At 46.5% G+C, this 18,984-nt stretch overlaps 1 pseudogene; it reads left to right on the top strand.

Moving 5' to 3' along the window:
- The first annotated feature begins 6,362 nt into the window (after positions 1 to 6,362).
- On the top strand, positions 6,363 to 12,527 carry LOC130682370 (carbonyl reductase [NADPH] 1-like; annotated as a pseudogene).
- Positions 12,528 to 18,984: the final 6,457 nt, after the last annotated feature.

The raw sequence follows: 18,984 nt of genomic DNA, 5'->3' as shown, positions 1-18,984 counted from the left end.
GTTTCTCTTAAGGAAGCACAACAATCATTTTTGTCCCCAGAAACAGATAACCTATTCAAGTAATAGCATTGCAACTTAGGGAAATCAAATCCATACTGCGGGGAGATGGGCCCACAGCCAAGCCAATGACTTGGGGTTCCTCTTTCTCCTCTGATCCCCTCCCAAAACACTTTCAGCTGAACTGCCTAGGATCTCCACCGTACACTGAGCCATGGCTAGCATGTGCTGGTTTGGGGAAGCATGCCTGTCCACCTCTCCACCCAGATCATATGAGTGCTGTGCCCAGGTTTGTCCAAGGTGCCTAACTGTAGAAGTCAGCCAAGAGTTTTTCCACTAGGAACTTTCTGGAACAATCTGACTCTAACTCTCAGGGGGAGATATTTTCCTAGTCTAGGGCAAAATACATTTGAAACCAAAAGAAGTCAAAGGGAGAAATAAAGTGGGAGAAACTCATATATTTCTTACAAGCATCTGTCCACTTCTACTCACCCATGTCTTTCATGACCTGGCTGCAAAAAGGGGTGCCACACAACCTCTCCAGTCCAGATATGCCCTAGTTCCCCTGTAACTACCCATTGTATGGAGATGGACTACTTCTCTGCACCCCTTGGAAACACCTGTTGATATGGAGATGCACTAAGCCCAGGCTAGAGATTCTGGAAATGTTACAATTTTACCCACAGGCCACCCTTCTCAATCTACTCACTCCTTACCTTCCACAATAAGCCCTATACGAGAAAACTGGAGCACTGTAACCAGACTAATACGATTCAATAACAACAGCAATACAATCACGATATTCCTCAAGCTGGAGAATTCACCTAATTCAAAGTCCTACACTGATAAGTCCATAGCTCACCCATTCCACAGGCAGTCAGTAGCTGAATGGGTCGGGAGTTCAAAACAATCATCACCCAGCAGCTGCAGCCAGAGGCCAGGTACAGGAAACAGGGATTTAAGAAGCAAATAACCTTAAGGGAGATAAGATACATGCCTTAATGACACCAGCTTAGGCAAATCTTGTCCATCAGGTGGGATGCATGTAGGAGAGGGGTCCTGTGATAGGACAGTGGCAGGAATAGGATCTCGTACTTGTCTAGCATACCAGACTTTCACCCCTCTCCCTGTGGGAGTTACAGATGAGTAATATATAGGGCTATGCTAGGTATGTGCACTGGCCATAAATATAAAATAAAACTTCCCCATAAGATGCTGTCACCACTGTGATCTTTGGGGGCCACACTATTGTTACTCCAGGAACGTGTGATATGCCAGCTTCCAGGCCTTTTCCCAATGTGCCAAAGGGCCAGCCATTGTGGGTCCATGCGTTGAGAAGTCCAGTGCCATGTCCACTCAACACTGTCTCCAGCATTTAATGCACTTGGGGCCAGCAGCAGGATTTTGCTCCGATGGCCATATCATGGTTTCAATGTCTATTCTTTGGTTGGTACATACAGTACTTTAGGAGAGGCACCAATGTGTCTTAGAATGTCCACAGGGCTCAAGGCTCCTTTTGGGGCTTCTCATTCAATGCCATGGCACTGTCCATAGGCAAACAGACAAGTGCCATAAACTATTGGTGTCTGACTTCAGACCAGACTTCAACAAACCATGGTTCCTCTCTGTCAGACCTGCTGCAGTAGGATTGTATGGGACATGAAACTTCTACTTTACTCCTAACTGCTGCACCCATTCTCCTCATGCATGTCCAGTAAAGTGGGTGCCTGGATCTCTCTCCATCAACCAAGGCTGCCCACAGGCTGCACAGAGTCCCTCTAGGACCCTTTTGGTCATTTGCTGATCTGCATGAAGAGCAGGAAAAGCAACCAACAGTTCAGTAGCTGTGGTCACACAAGTTATGGTATACTGGTACCCTTCTGACACAGGCAGTGGCCCAATACAGTCTATTTGTCACCTGACAAGGGGTTTTGGTCCCTGTACTATTGTCACATGTTGCCACAGGACTCAGTGTAAGTCCTCTTGGAGTGCACAAGGCACTCCTTCCGGGCTCTGCTGACTCCTTCAAAGGGCAACCGCAAGCCCCACTGATGGGCTACAGCCCACATTGTCTTTTGACCCACGGGGAACAAATGCTGATATACCCATTGGGCGACACTGGAGGCAGGCCTTCCTTCTAGCAAAAGCACCTGGGCCAATGTGTCTGGTTCATCATTCCCTGGGGATGCCAAAGGCAAACGGCCAGTCACATGACTTACAGTAACTGTTTCAGTCTCACCACAGGCCCACAGATCTTGCCACAACTCTTGCCCCCAAAGGGGCCAGTGACCCATCCAGTTGGCATGTTATCATGTCAGTAGGAACAGGGGAAGCACTGATAGATGGCGAATTGGTTAGTGCAGACAACTATAGGGGAAGGGGCTCCTGGGTGGTCAGGGGCCATACTTCTAGCAAGTCAGCCCATTGACTACCCTTCCCCTCTCTGTCTTCCTTCCATACAGTCTCAGTCTTAGGATGAAAAGCCACAGCCCTCCACTTTGGGGATGCCCACGACTGGAGCCATCTGTGTGACAAGCATGTTCAGGTATATGGGATTTTCCCTCATTATTAAGACTCTTGGCTACCAATAGCTCAAAAACAAGTTTTTACAGCTATCCATTGGTGTATGTCATTGGCCTTAATTAGTGTTAGAGTTCTCCATATAAGAGGCTAGTAGAGAGGGCACTACACTGCTTTAAATATGCACCCTAATTGGCCAGTGTAGGTGTCTGTGCCATGCCACTCCATGGCCTTCGGGTCCAATCTCGCACCCATCCCACAATGGGATAGATGGTTGTTACCATGGTCAGAGCTGTTCCGGTGATGGGCTCCATTGCCAGAAAGGCACAGTAAACAGGAGCCAGTTGCTTCTCTTTCAAGGTGCACTGGACCTCTGCTCCTCTCCCTAGTTGTGACCAGAATCCAGGAGGTTGGCATGTCCATTGAAGTCATTGCCAAAGGCCCCATCCAGTCTTTGGTTACATCAATATCCAGTACACAGGGCCTTGGGGAGTCCATTACACTCAAGGCCTGTACTGCCGTGACTGCTCGCTCACCCGCAGTAAAAGCAGCTGCACATGTTTCACCCCAGACTCACCTGATGCTCTTTTGTACCAACAGGTATAAGGGCTCCAGAATTTCTGCGAGGTGCAGGATGAACACTCTCCAGTGCCCAACAGACCCCAAATCAGTTGTAATCCTGCCACAGTGGCAGGGGTAGGGAAAGCCTGGAATTGTCTATGCTTCTGGCATAACTTTCATTTTCCCCAACCAGACAACTGCAAGAACTACATAGACAAACAAGGTCTGTGAACCTTGGTGCTGTTCACAGCCCGTCCTTTCTCCTGTAGATGTTGCAGCAGTCTAGGAACTGCCCATTCTAAATCTAAGACTGTGAATGTGCACTGTCGGGCTCCCCACATGAAGGCAAACTGTTCTTGACTTTCCTGTGCTATGTCAATAGAGAAGAAAGCATTAGCAAGACCCACAACATGATGATATGTCCCTACTTCATGACTGAGGGTGTCCATAAGGGCTGCTAGAGAGGGGAGAGCAGCATGCAAAGGAGATGTGACTTCATTCAGTTCCTTGTAAACAACAGTAATGTGCGAACAGCAGTACGGCATTTTCACTGGCCACACTGGGGAATTGAAAGGACTATGAGTGGGCTTTATGATGCCCACCTTGTCCAACTCCTATAGAGTACCTCCAATTTCCTTGGGTCCCCAAGGAAATTTATACTGCTCAGAATTTATCACCCACTGAGGTACAGGCAGATCTACAGGTGGATGCTGAATATGTCCCCTCAGAACTCTCTTTACCACACATACCCTAAATCTGAACTCACCTGCAGTGTTCTGTAACCACAGGCCCTGCAGCATGTCAATCCCCAAAATAGTTTCAGCGTTGGAAGGAATGTACATAAATTCCTTTTGGGCATAAATACTTTATCTCCAATGGGTTTGGGCTTTCTTTACTCTAACTGCCTTACACCCAAAGCCATCTGTCACAGCAGGGGTCCCAAGGATATGCTCAGGGTTGCCAGAAATCACAGAATATTCAGCTCCTCTGTCCACCAGCACCAAGACAGCTTGTTCATTCATAGGTGACCAATAACTTGCTAATTCTACATGTGGCCTCCAGTCCCCACCATGCGCCCCAAGGTGGGGGCCTTGACCCAACTCTCAGTCAAACTGCAACACCCAATCATCCTCCTATGGGGCTGAGGACCCACACGGATCCTGAGCAGCGTCCCCAGGAAGTCTGGTACTGAGACACAGGCTGGACATGTGGCTTTGGTTCTGGCTTCTGTGTCCTGGACTGGAGCAGCTGGAAGTGCTACTCTGGCTTTAATTCATGCCACAGTTTTAGCAAGATCCTATTGGGCTGCCCATCAAGTTTTTCTTTCACGACCCTAGCCTTTATCAAATTAACCCACATCTGGGTCCTCGAGACCTTCACGGGGCCCTTTGCACCTCTCCTTTTAGTCATAGCCTGTACTTCTTTCTGTGTTCTTATTGTTTCAACAGCCCCCAGATCTGCTAAACCATGAGTAGCCTCCCTCTTAGGCTGCACTATGTGGGGGGCAAGAATAGTCACTAGAGACCCAAGGAGAGATGGGGGAGCTGCATGGCACACCAGATTTCTCATTCCTGTGGTGCACAGCTCCTCACTGGGGCCATGGAGGTCCATCCTACAGACGATATTATTCATGCCCAAGTCCCGTGACACCTGCCGGAGCTCTGCATACATATTCCAGCTAGTGGGTAAGTATGATAAATCACCCTGATCAGGCCAAACTGTCCTGGTGGCTGCTGTCAGCCAATCCACAAGTGTCTGATTCCCTGAGGTGTGATGGGCATCTTGCAACTGCTGCTGGAGGGAAGGGAGAATCATCAGGGAAGCCAGCCTACCTGTTTCAGATCCCAACATAACAATGTTCTCCACCAACATATCCCAGAGACACAAAAGCCATGTAGGAAGAGATTCCGACGGCTTGAACTGAAACCGGATGCCCGTGTCCACCAGCTCATCCTGCATTAAGGCACAGAGCATAGAGTCATCCACAACCTGAGGAGGGGGCAGCTCCTCCCCTGAGGTGCCCAAAGATGTAGCTTTTTTATTTCCTTAATTACAACCAGGCAGCCTTTAATGAGGGAGTGTCTGGTGCCTTGGAGTTGGCCTCAGCGGCAGTTTGGCCCTGGGCCCCACCCCCTTCTCCTCTCCCAACATCTGCTCTACCATCTCCAGGGCTGAGGACACTGCTCCTCCCTCCCCCCTCCCCCACCCCCTCCCCCACGGCCTCCTGCAATGCAGATTCTCCTGCTGCCTCCTCCCTCGCTGCTGCTCAGGAATCTTCCAGGGTCCTCACTCTCTTCTCAACAGCTGTCTGTCTCATGAGGGCTTCCTGTAGGTCACTGCCCAGCTCCTCCAGGCAGTGCTGCAATGTGTCTCTCTCCTGCTAAAGTCTCTCTCTCCCCTCATAACCCTTCCCACTATCTCGAAAAACAGACACCCCAAAACCCCGGCTGCTACACAGCCACTCAGGGCCTCGAAGCAGTCTCCCATTTCACAGAGGGCTATTTAGACAAACTCCAGTGTCTCCACACGTCCCCAAAGCTGGGGAGTTCCACTGCCCTAGGAGGTGCTCTACCCCAGACCCATTCCCCACTAGGGGCTCCCCAACTGGAAGCCCCACAGATCCGGTGATCCCAGGGAAAGCTGCACCCTACACCAATGCAGACACTGGGCCCTTCCCACCATCCACAGGAAGGGTTCGGGGTATCTCACCACCACCTCTAGGGGCTGCCCATCCAAGGGTCCCACCCATGAAGACAGACTTCACGTTCAGAGGTCCTGCCTATTACCATCAGATGTAACTCTGGACAAGGGGAAATATTTTACCTGCCTGGGGAAAAATACCTTTGAAACTGAAATCAGTCAAAGATAGAAAAAAAAAGTAGGAGAAAACCGTTTATTGCGCACAAGCAGTCGTCCACTTCTACTTGCCCAGGTCTGTCATGACCCGGCTGCAAGAAGGGGCCCCGCCCATCCTCTCTGATTCCGATATGCCCTTGTTCCCCATGTAATTACCCACTAACACGGAGATGCACTAAGGCCAGGCGACAGATTCTGGAAATGGTGCAGTTTTACCCACACTAACTCACCTTGAAGGAAAGGAGAAACGGGAGGCCCCAGCCTTTAGTTTCTATGCTGTTTACCAGAACCCATTTTTGTGAAACTCCTCAGACTGTGGCCTGACCTCCAAAATCAGAGTCCCCCACAGCTGTTGTGGCCAGTGTCCACCCACCCAACCTTTTCATCAGACACCTGCATGTCACTGGTTACAGGAGCTGTTCAGCAAAATGCCTGTCACCTTCCACAGTAACGAGCTGGTTTCTGGGAGGGCCGGCAGCCTCTGGAGGGAGTCCAGCCATGGTGGACTCATCCTGAACCACTGCCGTGTGGCCATTAACTCCTGTGGAATCTGCAACGGGCTCCATAAGGAAGGAGGGCACATGCCAGGTATTAGGTACAACAAAATACCCCAAGTTCATAAACCTATAGAGCCAGATAACCTTTGCTTTATCATGAATCAGAACCAGGAATCTCATCCAAATTTCCCTTATGTTTGTTTGGACTTTGGAATAGTTTGGTGAATTTGTAACCATTAATGAAATAAACAGGAAATTGCAAGGAATGATACACAGAGATGCCACAATGTACCTTTCTCTTAGCCTTCCTCAGTGGAGCCATCTTACACACTATGCAGCATTGAGGAGCCAGGATATTGAAAGTGACACAATACAGTTACCTGGGACCAGACATTTTCTAGGAGTCATCAGAGTTCATAGGAAAAACAATTCTGTCTTTCAAATTATCCCACATGCACACTGTTTACTAACTCTGCTTTCTCTCTCCCCTAGACTACTGTCCCCATCACATACATATGGAGGCAGATGTTACAATTAAAACCAATTTTTTTGACACCAGAGATGTCTACACAGAGCTGCTGCCAATAGAGAGAGACGTCAAGGCAAGTCGGGCTGGCAGTCCCCATGGGGCGTCTCTGGCAGGACCTGCCCCCTTGCCCCTGACCTCACCCGAGGCCCGGCCCCCTCTCCCTGCTATGCTACACTGGCCCCCAGGGTGTGTCTCCTCAGGGCCCAGCGCCTCCTCCTCAGGACTAAACACTTGTCAGTGGCCATCAGTGCTCTGTCCCCTGCACAACTGCCTCTTTCGCACTCCCAGCTCTTCAGTCAAGGGTCCCCAGCGGGTCCTTTCCTTCCTCCCTGCCTCTCTCACACGGGGTCCCTCAGCGGGCCTTCTTGCCCTCTCTCCCCCTTCTCTCTCTCTCAGGGGGAGCATATTCAGGAGAGTGGAATCTTCACAACCCCGATTTATTAGAACCCCCAATATGTGTCACCTGCCCAGAACATTCCCAGACTCCAGACTCACATACGTGTCTTACTGCCAGTCAGTCTTGTCCTGTGGGCCATCCATCCCCAGAACCCACCCCATGAAATTCATTTCCAAAACACACTCATCCTTTCTCCAACCATTTGGCATGTGACTTAATCCACCCACCAGTCCCTGGAGGTCACACGCACACCTGTTATTATCATTAACCAGGTCCCAGGAGCTGCCCACCTGAGTTTCTCCACAGGCCTCCCCCTCCACCCCAGCTCTACAACACATGTTCACCTGGGACAATTGTAAACCCGTGTAAGAGAGCAGCTTCTTCAGTATTTTCCTTCCTGAGCCTTCTCTGTACCATTGGCATGCTTACTCCCTCCCAAAACTCTTTCTGGTGGATGTCCAAGACCTTAGCATGTGTGTATGTCTCCCTGGCATCTGAACTGACTACCCCCAGGCCGTGTTAACTCCCCTTCACCGTAGCTGATATTTGGGACAAAACAGTCACTTTACCTAAATGCTTTCAAGCTCCATCCACATTGTAGCATGGATCACTGCATCATTTCTTTGGAGAGTGTCCCTTACTAAGCCTGTTTTCCACTGCCACTCTCGAGTACCACATAATCACTCCATTAGTCAATGCTCTTAAGTTGATAAAACCCAAACATAGAGAAAAGAGAATGCAATCCAGTGTTCTGAGGTAATTTGATTTCCCATTGCTTGTTCAGGCTGGCAGCCTTTCAACGAGATGCGCTGCATTCATCTTGAAACTGCAGGTAAACCAATCACCCCTCGGTTGGTCATCATACACATGTTCAGAGAGCACTGCCTACATGTCATTAGATCCTCAAGTCGTGGTAATGAGCAGATCCTTACTTTCCCCTTAGTAGGTTTCTGTATAAATGCTTCTCATTTTCTTATGCAACTTCTGGGAACAGCTTTCCCCTTTAGAGCATTTCTCTGACATCATCTGAGACAGTATAGGTAACACAAGTTTCAGGAATGTATCATGTCCTTCCTGCACAAGGCAGTCTTCAGTAAAGCTCACAGAAGCTGGTTATTGCCTCTCCAAAGGACAAAACCCCAGTGACATTGTTGTTTATCATTCTTGTGCATGCTTTCTACGTAACAACAGGTGTTGAATTTTAGGAAGACTGGTGCATGTCTCTGCCATGGTGATCTTGGTAGCTCTTCAGCAGTGCAGCCCAGAAGTGAAGCAGTAGTGTAAGAGTGAGACCATCACAGAGGAGGAGCTGGTAGGGCTTGCAAGCAAGTTTGTGATACAAAGAACAGAGTGCACTTGAAGGAGGGCTGGCTTTATATGAACACAACCATCTACGCAGTGACAAAGCTTGTTCTCACAGTCCTACCAAGAATCCATACCTGGACGCTGAGTGATTAGAAGAGAGGGGCCAAGATCCTTCAGAAGGTCTGCTGCCTGGTTGGGTGAGAATGGGCAGGGGGGTGTGGACAGCAGTCAGAGCACAGGAGAAGGAGTGAGGACTCCTGTGTATTTGGCCCCTTGTCCCTCAGATGCTGACGCTGACCGACAGTATGTCATGGAGAAGAATGTAGAGCAAGGACTCCTATCAGACTTCCCTTCATTGGACCAAGTGTGTGCAATGTCTGGATCTGAGCCAAATGACATTATTTTGACTCTATCCAAAATAACCCCATCCAGAAAATAAAGAACAACAGGAAGGCATTTCGGTCTATGGACTACTGCTTCCACTGGGTACTTCTCTGTGACTGGGTTGTGATAACACTGTGATATAGGGAGAAACATCCCACTGATGAATGACAATCTGAGATGAATAAATATTTCTTTACAAATTTCCTTTTATATAGACTGTTCATGAGCCAACTGTCAGGTATCTAGTAGACCTTAGCCAGGCTAGGTAGAGAAGGGAAAGTACAACTCAGAGATAAGTGAACATTATGGGAAGATTCATGAAGTAAGTGTTTTCACCTTTACAAGCCACATGGTCTTGTTGCACTCAGATCATGTTGTAGCAGAAAGGTAGCCACAGACAACATAGAAACTGGTGAGGGTGGGTGGCTTGGAAGGAGCTCTTACCAGAGGAGAAAGGGCAGGCAGGCAACACTTTCCAAGAACAACCAGTCTGACCTGTAGCAGACAGCTCTGAATCTCTCTACCTGCTTCACTGGCTCACCCAGTGTGGCCTTGCAAACCTGCTCTACCTCACATGCTCAGCTCAACAGGGGCCATCATTGCTGATTAAATGCAGAAGAAAGCTATGCCCACAGTGAATCCCAGCAATCCCACAGTGAGTCACATCACACAGGCGTGCAGAGGCCAGCTATGGGATGAGCCATTGCTGGCAGATAGGCAGTAAGATGGGCTCTGCCCACATCTGACTAAAAGCAACTGCTACTCAGAGGCAGCACAGAACCAGGCTCTTGGGAGCACAGGGTTTTGAGGTTCTGGGCACTAGAGAATGCCTACTTCCTAAAGCCATTACTTTCCAGACCAGGAGGCACACAGCCCTTCTATCTAATACAAAGGAAGAAACACAGAGACTCATAGACAACATGAGGAGGCAGAGGAGTATGTTCCAATATAGAACTCCAGGAAAAGGGCTTAGGAAATGGGGATAAGCAGTCTTCTTCATAAAGAATCCAAAGTAACGGGCATAAAGACGCTCACTATTATGTGGAAATCAACTCATGGTAAAAGAGAATTTCAACAAAGAGAGAGAAAAATTTTAAAGAGACATTGAGAGCTGAAGAACACATTCACCAAAATAACAAATACAGCAGTAATGAAAAAACAAATAACAGAATAACCAAATAATAAATACAAATAGCAGGCTGCAAGGGGCCGTGGTGCTCATCAGCGTGTAGGAGGATTGAGAACTGCCAAGTACACAAGCTGAGGAACAGAGGGAAAAAGAATTTTTAAACATGAGAAAATCCTAACAGTTGTATGACTGTCTTGCCAGTGGGTTTCAGCCCCGGGCAAGTTCTCTATGGATTCAGTGTGACAAAGAAATGACAACATTCTCGGTGTAAAAGGGTTATAGCAACTTTATTTCCAGGTGGCAGGTCAGTCACTAAAATCCTGTTCACTCAGAGCAAGTCTGCATGCAGCAAGCCAGTCTCTGCCTATGGACCTCTCTACCTGCGCAGCGGTCTCAGTCTCTGTCCTTGGTGCTGCCACCACTCCAGCCTCTGATCTCCTCTCCTGCAGCCTTGCGGCCCTGCCACCATGCCACCCAGAGCACTGGGCAGAGCTCTTTATATAGAGTCAACAGCCATGTATTGCCCACAGGTGTGCAGTGAGCTAGTCAACCAGTGCCAGGTGAGAATCCTGGCCACAGGAACTCTCATTTTACCACAATGACAACTTTAAATAAAACAATATTTGCATAGTAGGGGTCCCAGAAGGAGGAGGGGCAAAGGGGTAGAAAGTCTATTTGATCGTGACCAGTGCTATCTGATGGTGGCAGCCTTCCCTGAATATGCACAGTAAAAAGTGATCGTTTATTAATTTCCTTGTCTTTGTTACTATGCTGTCATGACCTTGTTATAATATTTAGTAAATTTATTTAATGTGAAAGTTATAAACTCATTTTCACAAATGCTAATATAAATTCATCTTTATGAATACCTAATATATTTTCCAAAACAATTAGTGAGAAACATGTCTTTGCTTTACACTTTCAATAGTTTATTCAGATACAAGTCTCATACATACACTTCACATGCTTAAACTATACAATACAGTGATGTTTAGTATATGCGCAGTTGTAGAAATATCACCACATTCAAGATTAGAATATTTCATCACACCAAAAAGAAATCCTGGGCCCTCTAGCTATTCATCCTCTGGTCTCACATTCCCCCTGACACTAAGAAGCCGCTAATCTACATTCTGTCTCTAGATACTCTTGGTGTGCACATCCCATATAAGTAGAATAATATAATATGTTCTTTGCAACAGGCCTCTGTAACTTGGCACGATGTGCTCAAGCCTCATCATGTGGCAGCAGGCCATTCCTTTTCCAAGCATCCCTCAACTTTTCCACGTTTTCACCACCCCACCCCAGAACCATATAATCAGGCATCAGGCCACTAGTCACTACTCATGAGTTGATACAGACCCCAGCTACAGAAAAATGCATGCCATTCAGCCCACTGAGCTGTGTTGTTTACCATGGCTGGAGCGGAGCAGCCACCTTCCAAACCAGGTGCTGTGCATTCACCTTTGAACCGCCATCACTAAACCCATCAGCTCTTTCTTGGTCAGGAGACATCTGTTCACAGAGCACTGACCCTGTGACTATAAGGTGCACAGGTGGACCCAAGCTGCTTTAGGGGGAACAAAGCTGTCTTCTCATGAATGAAATGAGCACCGCCTTACATCCCTTAGCATGTTCATTATATACTTTTCATTTTCTTTGGGAATTTCTGGGCACTGCCCTCCCATGAGAACATTTCCTGACACCTGAAATTTATGGTTATGGCAAGTTTCAAGCATGCATCATGTCCTTTATTCATACAGGTAGTCTTCATTAATACAGCAGCTAGTAATGGCCTCTCACAAGACAAAATCCTACCACATTTGGTTTTATCATTCTTGTGCATACCCTTCTATAGAATGATATCTTAAGAATTTTAGGCAGAGTGGTGAATCTCTCTAGCACACTGAGCTTGGTAGCTCTTAAATGCTGCAGCCCAGAACTGCAGCAGAAGTTTACAAGTGAGACCATCACAGAGAAGGAGCTGGTGGGACTCATGAACAAGCTTATGGAAGATATAAGGAATGGAGTGCACATGCAGGATGGCTGACCTCATTAGAAGTTCACTTCCTATGCAGTGTCAAAGCTCGGCATCACTGTCCTGTCCATGATCTAGGCCAGGAAACTGAGTGAGCAGAGGAGAAGAGACAGGATCCTTTTGAATGCCTGCTGCCCCAGATGATTAAGAACCGACATGGGTGACCCTCTGCCTTGAAAAGCCCAGAAGAATGAGTGGAGACTCCCGTGTACTTGGCCCTTTGTCTCTCAAATGCTGAAGGCCCTCTCAGACAGTCTGTTTTGGAGAAGAATGAGAATCCGGTTCAGAGCTCCCTACATGGCTGCAATTATGTGGTGTGCTGTGATTTTAGCAGAAGGATATAAATACTGTCAAAAATATCACAGCCCATGTACAACACAGAGAAGGCAAGTAGTGATTCTACAACATTTTGCTATGCTGATGGACAGTGACTGTAAAGGAGTTTATAGGGGAGACATGGTATAGGTGAGAGCCTAGTAAACATAACATTCGTCATGAAAGTGTAGATTAGTGATACCAAAAACAAAGCAAAAAAAAAAAAAAGGGCAGTTTCTGTGTGGTAACCTCCAACAAGTTCTACACAAGGGTATAAAGGGCATATAAAAGTGTAGGCAAAGGGTCTGTTTGTGTTTATACAGAGGATCAAAGCCTAATTGGGCTACCCCAAAAATGAACTAAGATACGATATGAAAGAGAACTTCCAACATCTGCACTCTCTGGAAGACTCATGCCAGAAGATGATCATCAAAAAACCCCAACAAAGATCCACGCACTGCTACAGCTGTAGATACACTCATCCCACCAGTTCCTGGACTTGCCATGGGAATGAGGAAGGAGATATCTAAGCTGGCCTGTGCATACAGTAAAACAACAAATTTGACTGGATCTATACTGTTGGAACTCAACCAAGAATTAGGAGAAGTGCAAATTGTAGCGCTCCAAACTCTTACAACTACAGACTATTTACTGTTAAAAGAACATAAGGGAGGTGAACATTCCCCAGGAATGGGTTGTTTTAATTTGTCTGATTTCTCTCAGACTGTTCAAGTTCAGTTGGACAATATCCACCATATCATAGATAAGTTTTCACAAATGCCTAAGGTGCCTAACTGGTTTTCTTGGTTTCACTGGAGATGGCTGGTAATTACAGATATGCTTTGGTTAGGTAACTATACTCCTATTATGTTAATGTGTGTGCGCAATTTAAGTAGTAGCTTAAAACCTATCCATGCTGAAGTTACTCTACAAGAAGATATGTCAAAGAAATAATCAATCTTCCCATGTTTTCTTCCGCCTGCTACTTCTATAGCTTTTCTTCTTCCTTCCTAATTACAACCCTTAAATAGAATTCGTGCCTCATATCAAATTTACCGAGTATCATAATTCTTCCAAGTGGTAAAGATACCTCAAGACAAATGCTGGGCATAGAAGCCACAGGGCATAAATATGCAAAGAAGTAAAAAGCTAACCTTTTCAAACAATAAGGCTTCCCTCTCACTTACCAACTTCACATTTCCCTGTATGGCCCCGGAAGATGACTGGTTAGCCAGAGACGGGTAAGATTCCTCAAGGGAGGAACAACCTAAGACAGGCACAGTCGCAGGGGGGCCATCAGGTGAGAAATTGGGGATCAACAGAGGTGAGGCTTAGAACCTCACCCCCCCTGTTCTGAGAGAAATCTTCTGCATACGTGGATGTTTTATTGCCCTGGTCTAGCTTGGATTAACACATAGTCTACAGGCACACACCTGATCATCTACATTTGCTCTCTTACAACACTAAACTATGTTTTCTACCTTTATCTTGTATCTACCTACCACTTCAGCATTTTATTAAAAATAATAATAATAAAGAGAGAAATGTGGTATCCACATATAAATCAAGTATAAAAACCAAATGAGTATTCATATTTGAACTGACTGTTTATAGTTCATAATGCATGAGCAAAACCGAAAGTTTCTGTGATGACTGCCCTTGTACTGTTCACTATGTAACTTATTCATTATGTAAGAATTTGTTCTCCATGTAAGAACTTGTTTGTTATGCCTCAGAAGATTGGAGACTGACGAAAATTAGGCTTGGGGTGGATTAATGATTGTGCATTGAGCATTGACTCCCCTATACAGAATTTTATCGTCGTTAACAACCATTTGATCAATAAATATGAGAGATGCCCTCACAAAAAAAAAAAAAAAAAAGGACAGACTTCCAATGGTAAAATAAATAAGTAACCGGGATGTAATGTATAGCATAAGGAATATAGTCAAGATACTGTAACAGCTTGGTAGGGTGATAGCTGGAACCTAGAATTATGTATATAAATGTTTTACCACTGTGTTGTACACTTGAAACTAATGTAATATAATATTGTGCGTCAACTACCCTTCAATAAAAAATAATTATTAAAAAAAATTATATAATTATATTTAAAAAAAAAAATCACAGCCCAAACAAACAAACAGAATCATGGAGTGCTCACTCTCAGTGGGATACCAATTCTGTGACATCTTTAGTAATTTCCTCAGTGATAAAAGGCAACAAAAAGTGGAAAGATGATAAGAATGATTGAACATCTTAGATGAATAAATGGTTCTTTACAAGTGTCCATTTGTGCTGATATTTTACATACCAACAAGCTCAGGTGACTAAAGACCAAAATGTTTAGCCAAGGCAAGGGACAGGATAACTCAGAGGTTGACAAACGTTACAGAATGAGCTAGATAGTCATGATTTTCAGCTTTGCAGGTCTTGTTGGAATTACTCAGATTTGCTGTTGTAGCAAGAAAGTAGACAATGTATAAACCACCAAGAGTATTTGGAACCAGTCTTGTGTTACCTGCATGACACCATGGAGGGAGGGCATTGGTATACTTTCTTTAACACCACACCATTTGGGATAAAAACCATAAAAAATGTGAATTCTAAGTGGTCCTTTTTAAGAGAAATACATCCATGAAGGAGTCGAGAAACTTCACAGGAAAAATGAATATGTATTTGGTACAACTTTCATAGTTATTTTTCACCAGACATACTCAGGCTTACTAGAAAGGAAAGTGATGGCCCCTGAAGCAAGGGTAGGGCCCTTATTTTTAAAATGGAGGTTGACCTTGCAAGTTTCAGCCTCAAGGCAGCTGTAAATTTCCTTCCCCTAATCTGCTCATCTAAACTGATATTGCAGTAAAATCAGTATCTAGGTCAGGACTACTGCTTCTCAGCTGCCAGTTTGCAAGTATATTCTCACCTGACAAATATCTTTTTTTCCCTAATACCTTAAATGTACTACCTATTATATATGGCAATTATTAACTTTGACCTGGGACAAACCAAAAAAATCAAACTTTTCACAAACTTAGGTATTATAAAACCATGAAATACAACCACCAACCATTGATTTGGCACAGAGTTAGAGCTCATCCATATCCCCTCCCACCTGGAGCACACCTGGACTCTCACCAGGGGGTGAAACCTGCCCACAATGAAAGTCTAATCACAAGAATTGTTTTCCCTAATTCTCTTTCTTGAGTTTCTCTTAAGGAAGCAGATGATCATTTTTGTCCTCAGAAGCAGTTAACCTGTTAAAGTAATATGATTGTATTTAAGGAATTCAAATCCATTCAGCAGGGTGATGAGCCCAAGACAGCTAATGATTCTGGACCCCTCCTTTGGGCTTGTGGGTAAAATTGTAGTATTCAGAATATCTCTCCTGGCTTTAGTGCATCTCCCTATGAACAGGTATTCCTAAGGGGTGGTGAGAAGTAGTTCATCTTCATATCAATGGGTAATTACCTGGGCAACCAAGGGTTTATCTGAACCTAAGAGGTTGGCGGGAGGTCTCTTGCTTCTGCCAGAGCAGGAGAGAGGAAACAGCCCCAGGCCGCAGTTTGTAAGCAATAACCCAGTTTTAAACTTTATCTCTCCCTTTGACTGATTTTAATTTTAGAGGTATTTTGGCCCGGGATTTCCTCTCCCCAGAGCGGCAACTGGCGTAGTTGGCAGGATCTCTCAACCTGAAATCAGTCTAAATGGGTGCAACTTTTGGGAGGGGCACCTAGAGATGGTGCGGAGATGCACAGAATCCCACCTATGGATACTGGGGAGGTCCCAGTGGATGCAGCAGCAGAGAGTGCAGCTTCACCTGTTTTTGTCCCTGCATATGTGGGGCTTCCATTTGAGAGCTCCTACTGGGGAATTGGTCTAGGATGAAGTACCTCCTAGAGGGGTGGGCCTTCCCGAGAACTGGGGAAGGGTGGAGACACCGGAAGCTGCAGAATTACCCCTCCGTGAGATGGAAGGCTTCTTAGAGACCCTAAGTGGCCATGTAGCAGCTGCCATTGTAGGATCTCTTTTCATTGAGATAGTGGAAAATGTTATCTAGCAGAAAAAGAGGATTATCCAGAGGGTTAGCAAAGAGAGAGAGGGAATTAAGTGGGAGAGAGACACACTTCAGCATTGCTGGGGGAGCTGGGCAATAATATATGGGATGCCATTAAGAAAGGGAGACAGTTATTGAAAAGACAGGTCACAGTCCTGGAAGATTCCTTAGCCGCAGTGAGGGGAACGCAGCAGGAAAAGCCGTTGCAGGAGGCCATGGGGGAGGGGAGGAAAGAGTGGTGCCTTCAGCCCCAGAGATGGAGGAGGAGCCTGGGGAGAAGAAGAGGAGGCGGGGCCACGGGCCAGTCTGCTGCAAAGCCACCTCCTGAGATACCAGCCTCTCCTGTATTAAAGGCTGTAATTAAGAAAATAAAAACGAAACAACTGCGGACTCCTCAGGAGGGACAGCCACCCCCTCTTCAGGTTGTGGAGCACTCCATGCTCTGTCCCTGTACCCAGGATGCGCTGGTGGACATAAGCCTCCAGTATAGGCAGAAGCCAAAGGAATCTCTGCCTACATGGCTCTCATGTCTCTGGGATATGACGGTGGAAAACATTATGTCCAGTACTGAAATGAGTTGGATGTCTTTCCTGATGACTCACCCTTCCCTCCAGCAGTGGTTGCAAAATTCCCATCATGCCTCAGGGAATCAGACAATTCTGGAATGGCTGACAGCTACCATCAGGGTAGTTTGGCCTAATCAGAATGTTTTACCATATTTACCCAGTAGTTTGAAAATGTATGTAGAGCTCCAACTGTTATTGTGGGCATTGGGTATGAAAAATATCATCTATAATATGGACCCAGGTACCCGATGAGTTGTTCACTGTAGGAATGAGAAACCTGGTGCTGCATACAGCTCCCACATCTCGCTTTGGGTCCCTAGTGACTACTCTTGCCACCCACCTTGGACAACCCATAAGTGAGGCTACTCATACTTTAGCAGATCTGGGGGAGATTGAAACAATAAGGGCACAGAAGGAAGTAGGACTACATCTGAAAGGAGAGGTGCAAAAGGCCCACTGAAGGTCTCAAGGACCCAGATGTGGGTTGATTTGATAAAGGCCAGGGTAGTGAAAGAAAAACTTGATGGGCAGCCCAATAGGATCTTGTTAGAACTGTTGCAACAATTAAAGCCACCAGAGTAGCGATCGCAGCCGCTGAGGTCCAGGACACGGAAACTGGAGTCAAGGCTTCATGCCCACCCTGTGTCCCTGCAGAACTTCCTGGGGGATGGTACTCAGGATTCACCTGGGCCCTCACCCACACAGGAGGATGATTGGGCATCTACCGCGTTCGCCCCTTGTGGCGGTGACGACAGCGATACATACACAGACCTGGTTCATTTCAGTTGTTTATTGTTGCTCGGAAGGCCGGGAGAAGGTGAGTGAGAAGAAGCAACAGCCGGGGGGAGCGAATGAGAAGAAGAGTGAGGGGAGAGAGGGAGACAGAGATTGAGAGAGTGGGAGAGTGAGTGAGTGAGAGAGAGAGAGAGAGTGAGTAAGTGCTTCTCTTTCCTGCTTATGCCTTATATAAGGGAAGCTGGCCTATGGTGATCAAGATCATGCATGACCTTTAAGCTGATTGGTAGCATGCCTTCTGCATGAGTTGAGCACGAGCGCAGAAGCATGGGGCAAGCCTATAGGAGCAACTTCCTTATGCTAATGCCACCTAACCAGGCAGGGTGGCGCCCATTAAGCGGGCGCCATCTTAGGGCATTGGTCAACTAGAGTGGAAAGGCGGTGTTCAGCCATAGTGGGACTCAGCCTCGGCCGTAGGCCGGCCCCTACAGGCATCATGGTTTGACTGAGAGGGGTGTCAAGGTCTCCACCTTGGGGGACATGGTGGGGACTGGAGACCACTGTAGAATTAGCAATGCATTGGTTCCCTGTGAATGTACGTGTCCTGATGCTGGTGGACATAGGAGCTGAGTGTTCTTTGATTTATGGAAACCCTGAGTGTTTTCCCAGGTATGATAGATGCTATGGGAGTAAGGCAACTACAGTGAAGAAAGCCCAAATCCCATCAGGGATAGGGCGTTTACCCCCAAAGGAGTATACTGTGTACATTTCTCCCATCCCTGAATCTATTTTGGGGGTAGATATCCTTCAGGGCCTATGGTTACAGACCACTGCAGGTGAGTTCAAACTGAGGGTACATGTGGCAAAGACGGTTCTGAGAGGACATGCTAAGCACCCAACTGTACCTCGGCAGCTGACAAATACTAAGCAGTATAAAGTGCTGGGGGGCACAAGGAAATTGGAGAAACTCTTCAGGAGCTGGAGAAGATGGGCATCATAAAGCCCACTCAGAGTCCTTTTAATTCCCCAGTGTGGCCAGTGAAAAAGACAAATGGCTCCTGGCATATGACTGTAGACTACAGGGAACTGAATAAAGTC

Source organism: Manis pentadactyla, unplaced genomic scaffold, assembly GCF_030020395.1.
Source record: "Manis pentadactyla isolate mManPen7 unplaced genomic scaffold, mManPen7.hap1 scaffold_354, whole genome shotgun sequence".
NCBI classification, from domain to species: domain Eukaryota; kingdom Metazoa; phylum Chordata; class Mammalia; order Pholidota; family Manidae; genus Manis; species Manis pentadactyla.
The sequence above is the reverse complement of the archived record's forward strand: the minus strand, read 5'-3'. Positions and strand labels throughout refer to the sequence as shown.